The 9,725-nt window shown below is 45.2% G+C and overlaps 2 protein-coding genes across 2 annotated transcripts in view; one reads left to right on the forward strand and one right to left on the reverse strand.

The window, feature by feature from the left end:
* The window catches only part of dbh (dopamine beta-hydroxylase (dopamine beta-monooxygenase)), a 45,954-nt gene that overhangs the window by 22,272 nt on the left and 13,957 nt on the right, over positions 1 to 9,725 (reverse strand). The gene's annotated exons all lie outside the window — the stretch shown is intronic.
* The window catches only part of fam163ba (family with sequence similarity 163 member B, genome duplicate a), a 19,808-nt gene continuing 11,071 nt past the window's right edge, over positions 989 to 9,725 (forward strand). The window contains exon 1 of the mRNA XM_017488836.3: positions 989 to 1,460. The gene's annotated coding sequence lies outside the window, so the exon portion shown is untranslated. The remainder of the gene's footprint in view (positions 1,461 to 9,725) is intronic.

Below are 9,725 nucleotides of genomic sequence, written 5' to 3' on the forward strand. Positions count from 1 at the left end.
ACCGCGCAGCACAACAGGTTGCCAGATTGATGTAATTTATACATTTTTTGTCATTACAGGCAGAAATTTAGCCGAATTCACTTTTCTCCCTTTCTAAACTCACAGTTTGTCTATTTCCGCTCATTTTTTATAACTTGACTCATAATTTGACATAAAATAAGGTGACAGCAGGCATTTCCAGCACGTGACAGGACAGATCTCCCAGTCTATCTGTTCTGAAATGTACACGTGTGTTTCCAGTGAGGTTGGTGGTGATATTACAAGTTTGGGCTAAAATCTAAACTTTGTCATATATCTCGACAATGAAACTATCAGCACCGAGCAGCGCAGTATAATCCTGTCGTCTCCTCGCCGTCTGCCAAGTCCGTCTACTTTCAAGTTTCTCCCTCAAATGCATTCTGGGGGGGAAAAAGAATAACGGAGTAAAAAAATTCACCTCGTTCACATTGATTACTTCACACATCCTGCTGATCGAAGGGGCGTGTCACTCTGCGTGATCACCTGACTGACACGACTCTCACCGATGAGCAGTATCTACAGTACCGTCTGGGCTAGAAAGAAATCAGCCCCAGGTGAAAAAAAAAAGTGGTGGTGAGGGAATGGTGCACATGAGAATAGTAACCGACATGTTTTTTGTGTGTAACTATAAATGGATAAAAGTATAATGATTTGGTCCTTCCTAAAATGGAAATTCCTTATTAGCAAATCATTGGAAAATTGTGGTGTGGTGTAAGAGGAATAAAGCGCTTAGGGGAATACCGTTCGAGGATAATAATAGGCTAAACTTCAGGGTGGGAACAGTAACTCAGCTTTGTTGTTGGTTTATTCAACAACTTATTTTCTCATGAGTCGATTTATTTATATATATATATATATTTTTTCTTGGGTTATAATTTCGAGTTCACTGTGGGAGGAGTTTAAATCTGTGTAAAAGCATGCGCTCCCAATCTGGCAACCCAGCCCTGGTGTGTGATTTATTTATTTATTTCTTCTCCTCTGTTGCGACTCGAGGCTTTGGCTTGTGTCGAGTCCGGACGCAGAGGCTCATAAGCAGCTCATAAGCAGCTCATAAGCACATCTGTTCCTCGTTATTAAGTTTCTCGGAGCGCTTCTGACCGCGTCGGCTTTCCTGCGCTCACGCAGCCGGAGCTCCAGAGAGACGGTGGATGTTAAACCCGACTGCTGATTCATTTCTGACATTCATCTGAACACGCAGTAGGTCCACGGACCTCGCCGTCGTCCTGTGCCTCGTTTCCCCCTGATGTTGAAGTCATCGTGTGCGGCTCTTGATGAAAATTTCCCCGACAGTTCTCCCGGGTAGAGAAACGACACCGCCGCGGCTTTCATGGCGCTCAGTTCTCCATGAGTCCATTTCTGATTTCGTCCATGATCCGGATGAGCTTCTCCAGAGCCGCTGCTTCTTCATGCATGTGATCTGATTCATTCCACCGCTGCTGCAGGTAAGTTTAATACCTGTTTATTTAAGTCGGGTTTGTATTTATTTATTTATTTATTTATTTTATTAACTTGCCCGGTTTTCAGGTTGCGCACATAGTCGAGCGTAGTTTTTCTGCATTTCTGCGCGGAAAAGAATAAATCCGCACAGTTCCTAGTGTTTATTACCACCACGGTCAGTTCCACCTGGACATAAACAAACACTGATATAATTCAGGAGGGACATTTCTCATGCGTATTCTCCATCCTCAGCTTTAAGGTTACTGCCGCGCCTCTGAATCCACTCCACTCCACTCCACTCCACAGCCTGGAAGCTCATTCACACTGTGCTGAGCCGTTTCACTTACAGGAAACAGACCTGGAGCCGCAGTCTCACTCTCACTCCGACCAGACCATGTTCCTCTCTAGATCTGGTCTGGATCATTCTTTATAGGACGAGCTCTAGATGTGCTCTGTCCGTGGTGCTGAAGTTTGGTGACGACTGTTAGACCTTGAAGTGACTTCCGGTTTGTTCTTGGAATTGCAAAGCCATGCGAATGGGAACTCAAGTGCATTCGTCATATCTTCGAACGACGGTGAACGCATTTTCTCTCTGTGCATTCAGTATATTCAAAATTACGCAACGGATCATAGGCATGATTCGTTATTCGCACACGCCTACTTCAGTACATCCCTCTGCAAAAATTAATGCAAGTTAACGCTGATTTCCAAGTCCAAAATATTTACAAGTTTTGTAGATTGTTTGGTCAGTTGGGAACGCACGGCCATTTTGAATGAAATATTCATAAATAAGCATTAAAATAGGAAATTCCTGAGCTTGGAAATGTGCAAATGTCTGTACACTGGATTTAATCTCTGTGATTAGTCGGCGAGATTCGACCAGACGTTTGCATGAATTTGTACTTTTATTTATTTGATTTTCTTACACTTGAACCCCTGAAAGATTGGAGGTTCGTGAAGTTCGTCATCCGTACAAACTTCCCTGTACGAAGAAGTTCTTAGTGCGCACGTTCTCACGGCAGCGTGGGGGAAGAGTCAGTGGGGTTAGGGTTAGGGTTAAAAGGTAAAGCAGACGTGATGTTCCTGTGTTTTTCGAATCGGAAAAAGTTCAGGATGCCTTTATGGAACACCGGAGAACGGATTTTAAAAGCTGTTCGTGTTCGAAAATGAATCAGGAGCTAAAATGATCATTTCCTAACAACTCGAACATCAGAAGCAAAGTTTATAAAGCCTCCGTGAAAAGGTTCAACCTGAGGAAAGCGCTTTCTCTTAAGAAAAATACTCTACACGTGAAATGTTTTTTTAGTCGTTCTGTAGAAGAAACACCAAAACACTAAACACAGAAGCCTTCATGACACCTTCATTTCCCATAATCCTCAGTGGGGGTCGAGCTTCTCGGTTCCAGCGGGCTGATGCTGAAAAGGGGGAAGGGCATTTCTTAAATAATTACATTAACGAATTCTGCTTTTCCTCCCCCATCACTTTCTCTACTTCTCCACACCCTCCACCCCTCTCTCTCTCTCACACACACACACACACACACACACACACGCATACAAATCGTGTTTTGCCTGCGTTCTGAGGAATGACGCTACAATTTTTAGACTTTAATCTCTGTTTATCTAAAGGTCACTTCCCAATCCTCACTCTCAGGCCCCGCCCCCTTTTCTGGTCACCAACTCACTCAGTGTAAATCAGTGATTCTGATGAATAATTCTCTCAGAGCAGAAATGAAACTCTCTTATTCCACGGTTCAGACCTCCTCTCTATCCACTGAGAGCGTGTGATGTGAATTTCGATACACGACCAACGATCTGATGTATGAAAGAGGATTTTAAAAACTGCCACGAGTGGATATGAGGTCATTCAGAACTATTTCCCTATCAGATGATGCGATACGGGATTGTGTGTGTAAACAGTTTAGGATTAATTTAAGCCACGCCTACGTGCTCTGCTGGGTTTATGAGGCATCGAGGCCACACCTCTCTCTATGGCTGCTTTGGGGACGGACACAAAGACCACACCTCCGTTCTCGAGTAGCACTGATGAATAGAAACTGAAAGTGACATGCACAGAGGCCACGCCTCCTTCCTCTGCTAGGACTGACATAGAGATAGGCCACACCTCCTTCCTGTATTGTATCCAACACGCACAGAGGGGAGGCCACACCTTGTCCTTTACTGGGTTCGCTGGGCAGAAACCACAACTCTTTCACAAGACAAACTGACTGAATATGAGGCAGAGAGGCCACGCCCCCTTGACTGGAACAGACACAAAGACCACACCTTCTTCACTGGAACAGACAAAGAGACCACTTTGACCACGCCTCTTTTACTGAGACTGTGACAATGGGCACACCTCCGTGCTCTATTGGGACTGAGGCACAGGCCACACCTTCTTCCATTAGCAGGTCTAGGAGGCAGAGAGGCCACGCCTTCTTCCTTTAGTGGCTCAAAGGCCACGCCTCCTTCATGACCACAAATGCAACATGAAAGCATTCAATTCCTGATGGGAGATTACAAGCTAATAAACAAATGATGTCAGTTTACATATTCCCACTACTTTTTATTCTGCCACGCCCCTTTCTTTTGATATAGAGCCTGCAAATAGCTAAGCCCCACCCACTGAACCAGGCATGTCCCTTGCAGTCTACTCCTCCTCGTCCTCCTCCTTGTCTTCTTCCACCCACAGCATGTTTCTGAATCCTACACACACACACACACACACACACACACACACACACACACACACACACACACACCCTATTCCCACCCACACTGTTAGTGAACCAGCTGTCATGCCTCCTCATCCAAGGGCATGTCACCCTCAGCGTCCACCGGCGTGCCTGGACTGGAGAAACAACATGTCCGCTCCTGTTTCCCACGAGGACGTGCTGACACCAAGTGTTCATTATCTCTCAGCTTTCATCTCTTACAGAGACTATTAAAGCAGCAGGCAGTTTTTTGGCCTGCGTTCTGTTTCGCTTGTCCTAAACTGATAAATTAAATTGGTAACAGCGCCGGTGCTCCCTCAGCAATCGCCAACATCACAGCGTCGCATGCAGCTGGCGCGAGGAGGAAGTTCTCCACAGCAGGACACGTCGCTTCATCACACAGCTTTACAGCCTCACATGTTCAGAGAGCAGCGACCACAAAGCTCATCGCTGCGCTGCTGGCAAACACACACACACACACACACACACGTCTGCGTGATCTCATCACATTTTCTTGTCATTTCCACTACATACTGTAAGTACCTGTACTGAATTTGGTTCCTCTTTCCACTGAACAGGAACATGTGGGCGGAGCTAGAAATGGTGCCGATCACTGATTGGTCTCTTTTAAAATCTCTTTATTCTTCTATCTTTAATAGGAATAAAATCCACCTTCAAATGAGAGACAAAACGTAGACGTGTGTGTAGTGGTGTGGTGAAGTGGAGTTACTGTCCTCACCCTGAAGCTGATTATTTTCCTCTAACAGCGCGTCCCCGCGCGTTTTATTCCTCTCACAGCGCAGCGACTCACCAACACTTTATTACTCATTAATAAAGAACAACACGTCATCCATTTATAGTTACATTTAATCTCCATGAAAAGAGTTAGTTCCCGTTGTCACTTACGTTATAGCAGCTATAAACACTCGCTCCCTCACCATCCCTCTCTCTATTCCCTCTCTCTATTCCCTCTCTCTATTCCCTCTCTCTATTCCCTCTCTCTATTCCCTCTCTCTTTATTCCCCCTCTCTCTATTCTCTCTCTCTCTCTCTCTATTCCCTCTCTCTATTCTCTCTCTATTCCCTCTCTCTCTATTCCCTCTCTCTATTCTCTCTCTCTCTATTCCCTCTCTCTATTCCCTCTCTCTTTATTCCCTCTCTCTTTATTCCCTCTCTATTCCCTCTCTCTATTCCCTCTCTCTATTCTCTCTCTATTCCCTCTCTCTATTCTCTCTCTATTCCCTCTCTCTCTATTCCCTCTCTCTATTCTCTCTCTCTCTATTCCCTCTCTCTATTCCCTCTCTCTTTATTCCCTCTCTCTTTATTCCCTCTCTATTCCCTCTCTCTATTCCCTCTCTCTATTCTCTCTCTCTATTCCCTCTCTCTATTCCCTCTCTCTATTCTCTCTCTCTATTCCCTCTCTCTATTCTCTCTCTTGAAGTTAAAAACAGAGTGAGAAACAGAGGAGTGTAAACTCGGTCCTGAAGATTTGGGAAAGGTAAAGTTCCAGCTTCACCTCTGACTGTTACACAGCGCTGACACTGGAGACTCCTTCCATTAATGTTATATTAACAGAAAACTTCACCATATCAACAATTACACGCCTTTTGTAACGGGTTACGCGGAGCGTCCGCGGTGCAGACCTCGTGACGAGCTGTTGCTATAGAAACGGTAAGGTATTAGAAAGCGTGCATTAATATAAACCCGCGCTAGTGTCAGAGCCGCTGTTGTGGAGAATCGATCCAGAATTCGGCAGCACTGTGGAGTAAATATAAATAACGCTTCAACACTTCAGCTCTCGGTCGTGCGTCTTCGCCACGCGAGTGGCGTCCGCAGCCCGGCGCCGTCGCGGGCCGTGAACGTGAACAGATTTGAACGGAGTTTGATACAAACGTGTCTCTACACGGTCCACGCGTGAAGATGGATCTCCGTGCTGCGAGCGCCGATTCGGTATCTCCTCCCGCCATCGCATCCGTTCGGATCGAACCCGAGGGCAGAGCTCCTGCATCAGCACTGCGAGCCTGAGAAGTTCGATCCGAATGACCGAGAGCTGGCTTTGTGTTTCGTCCACGCCGAAGGCAGACCGTTTCCGCAGGTGTGACGGTGGAACAACGCACCGAGATCCATTTCACACCGTCGGACGTTTAGAGGAGACGACTGAGGGATGAGATTATCGTGTCGTGTTGCTGTTTTTTGGCTCCTGGGTTGTTTTCAGCGACTTTCTCAAGGTGGAAGATCATTTCAGCAGAAACGAATCAGACCGGAGCTTTCCACTGGGTTCCACTCAGGTTGTAGATAGACGGTTCCTCGAGGAACCTTCCCTGGATAGCTAAATGTTCTTTTTCTGTAAAACAGCTCGGACATGATTGCCATTTTCCACCTTAGGCACATCATAAGACTATACGAATATAATATAATAACGTTTTATGTTTAATACAACATCTGAAAAGTCACGTTTCCCTGCAAATGTTATTAATAACGTTTTTATTTTTCCATTAAATTCGCTCCACTTTCTGTTTCGGCGATAATAAACTGATTGGAGAAATGACAATTCGATCGTTTCACATGGACTTCACGACGGAATGTTTGCCTGACGAGATTTATGATAAATCATGCGACGATAACAGCTGATCCCGCCCACCAGAGTTGATTGACAGGTGACCTTAGAGAATAAACCTGTAAGAAAAAACTGACGGGATGTAAACGTATATCACGTGTGTAACGCAGGAGTTACAACTTTATTTTGTATACTCGTTAGCTGAAAGAATGTTCTAGCAAACGATGCGTCCTAATAGCATCACATTTACTAATATCTACAACCATCCTATAAGCACTACATACTTTTAAAGTAATATAAAAATGCACAACACACACACACACACACACACACACACACACACTCCATTGATGAATATAAGACCCCAACAACATCTACAGAAGAACAGAGTATCCCCTTTTGAATTTTGTATTGAAGTGCAACTCTATTTTTACTTTCCCAGTCTCTGTGGGCGCCGTGTGTGTGTGTGTGTGTGTGAGTGTGTGTGTGTGAGGCTCCGTTTTAGTCCATATGCAGTAAAATATGTCCTCTGTTACCTCAGATATGAAAGATCAGAGCAGATAAAAGCTATCGCTCTGCTGTAAGCCAACATGAAAAAGGGTTTAGGCTCCAAAGACGGATTTTTTAAAATCAGACGCTCTGCTGTCTGCCGTCTAGACGCCGTACGTGTGGATGAATTTGCATTCTGATGCCATTTAGTTTTTCCCCTCAAGATTCCTCACAAATCCCCAACAGGAAGAAGGAAACGTGACGAAACGCTCGGAAGCTGTTTCTGTTGAAACTGCTGTGTACGTTAACGCACGCGTGCGCTCTAACACGGTGCGTTCTCGTTTCTATAGCGACGGCTCGTTCACGGGGACCTGTACGGCGCACGCACCAATGATAATGATAAACAGGTTAAAGATAATAATTGACATGTGACGTGTGTGGAAGGAGTCTCCAGTGTCAGCGCTGTGTAACAGTCAGAGGAAAAGCTGTAGCTTTACGTTTCCCAAAAATCTTCATCACAGAGTTTACACTCCTCCACTGTCTCGATTTCTGCAGCGGTTCTGTCTTATTAACTTAGAGAGAGAGAATAAAGAGAGAGGGAATAAAGAGAATAAAGAGAGAGGGAATAAAGAGAGGGAATAAAGAGAGAATAAAGAGAGAGAGAATAAAGAGAGAGAATAAAGATAGAATAATGAGAGAGAATAAAGAGAGAATATAGAGAGAGGGAATAAAGAGAGGGAATAGAGAGAGGGAATAGAGAGAGGGAATAGAGAGAGAATAGAGAGAGGGAATAGAGAGAATAGAGAGAGGGAATAGAGAGAGGGAATAGAGAGAGAGAATAGAGAGAGAGAATAGAGAGAGAGAATAGAGAGAGAATAGAGAGAGAGAATAGAGAGAGGGACGGTGAGGGAGCGAGTGTTTATAGCAGCTATAATGTAAGTGAGAACAGGAACTCACTCGTTTTATGGAGGTTAAATGTAACTATAAATGGATAAAACAGCATGAGGTGTCATTCTTTATTAATAAAAGTTGTGAATGTTGGCAAGTTGCTGTGGTGTGAGAGAAATAAAACACTCAGGGACGTGCCGTTAGAGGAAAATAATCAACTATTTACATTTCGCCCGTCCTTAATGACTGTTTCAGTTTTATCGGGTTTCTATCTCAAAGTCTTGCAGTACAGACGTCACTTCATACTGCCCCCTTCAGCCCCTTCAGCCCCTTCAACCCCCTCAGCCCCTTCAGCCCCTTCAGCCCCCTCCAACCCCTTCAGCCCCTTCAGCCCCTTCAGCCCCTCAACCCCTTCAACCCCTTCAGCCCCTTCAACCCCTCAACCCCTTCAACCCCTTCAGCCCCTCAACCCCTTCAGCCCCTTCAGCCCCTTCAGCCCCTCAACCCTTCAACCCCTTCAACCCCTTCAGCCCCTCAACCCCTTCAGCCCCTCAACCCCTCAAACCCCTCAAACCCCTCAACCCTTCACGCAGCTCAGCCTTTATGTCTCTTCTACTGGAAAACCACTGCATTAAGAATCTTCTAGAATATTCTGTGCTGAGCGCGTTACGTCGTCACCAGTAGCTGTAGTTTAGGACACGCAGAGACGCCTGGCTTTAGTCCGCATGTACACGTGCAGCAGCGCAAACGATTCCCACTGGACACCTCAGACCTGTTGTCATGGTGACATGACATCATTTGTCATGTGGCGTGAAGGTGGCGTGACCCGTGACCCGTGACCCAGCCATCGACGAACGGATTTCAGTCACGGTGAGAGACTCATCACACATCAGCACACAGAGTCCTGTTATCACTCAACCTTAATGTCTTCACTACAGCAACGACTGCAATCACCGCGTGCGTGTGCGCGTGCGTGTCTGCGTAGATTATCACGTCGATTTTAAACGACGCATTTAATTAAACACAGCCCCAATTCCAAAAAAGTTGGGACGCTGTGTAAAATGTACATAAAAACAGAATGTAATGATTCGCGACTCTCGTGAACCCGTACGTTCTTCACAATAAAACACAGAAAACATATCGAACGTTTAAACTGAGGAGATGCGCCGGTTTAAGGGAGGAAATAAGGTCATTTTGAATTCGATGGCCGCAACACGTCTCAGAACAGTTGGGACGGGGGGCAACAAAGGGCTGGAAAAGTAAGCGTTAGTAAAAAGAAAGAGCTGGAGGTGGATTGGGAACAGGTCAGTCAGATGACTGGGGATAAAGAGAGGGTCTTAGAGAGGCGGAGTCTTTCAGAAGTAACGATGGGATGGAATCAGGATGGAAGTGGATGTTGACCTTAGTAGAGGGCGGAGCCTAGAATCAAACCAGGAAGTAAAACAAAAACAAGTGAGGAGCAGTGTTAAGTCCAGCGCTACCGTCTGACGTGTTGATTTAACCACAACACCTCACACTGACCTGGAGACATTTATTTTATTTATATATATATATATATATATATATATATATATATATATATATAGGGAGAGAGAGAGAGACACACACACACATTGCTTATCTG

This window comes from Ictalurus punctatus, chromosome 16 (genome assembly GCF_001660625.3).
Source record: "Ictalurus punctatus breed USDA103 chromosome 16, Coco_2.0, whole genome shotgun sequence".
Lineage (NCBI taxonomy): Eukaryota > Metazoa > Chordata > Actinopteri > Siluriformes > Ictaluridae > Ictalurus > Ictalurus punctatus.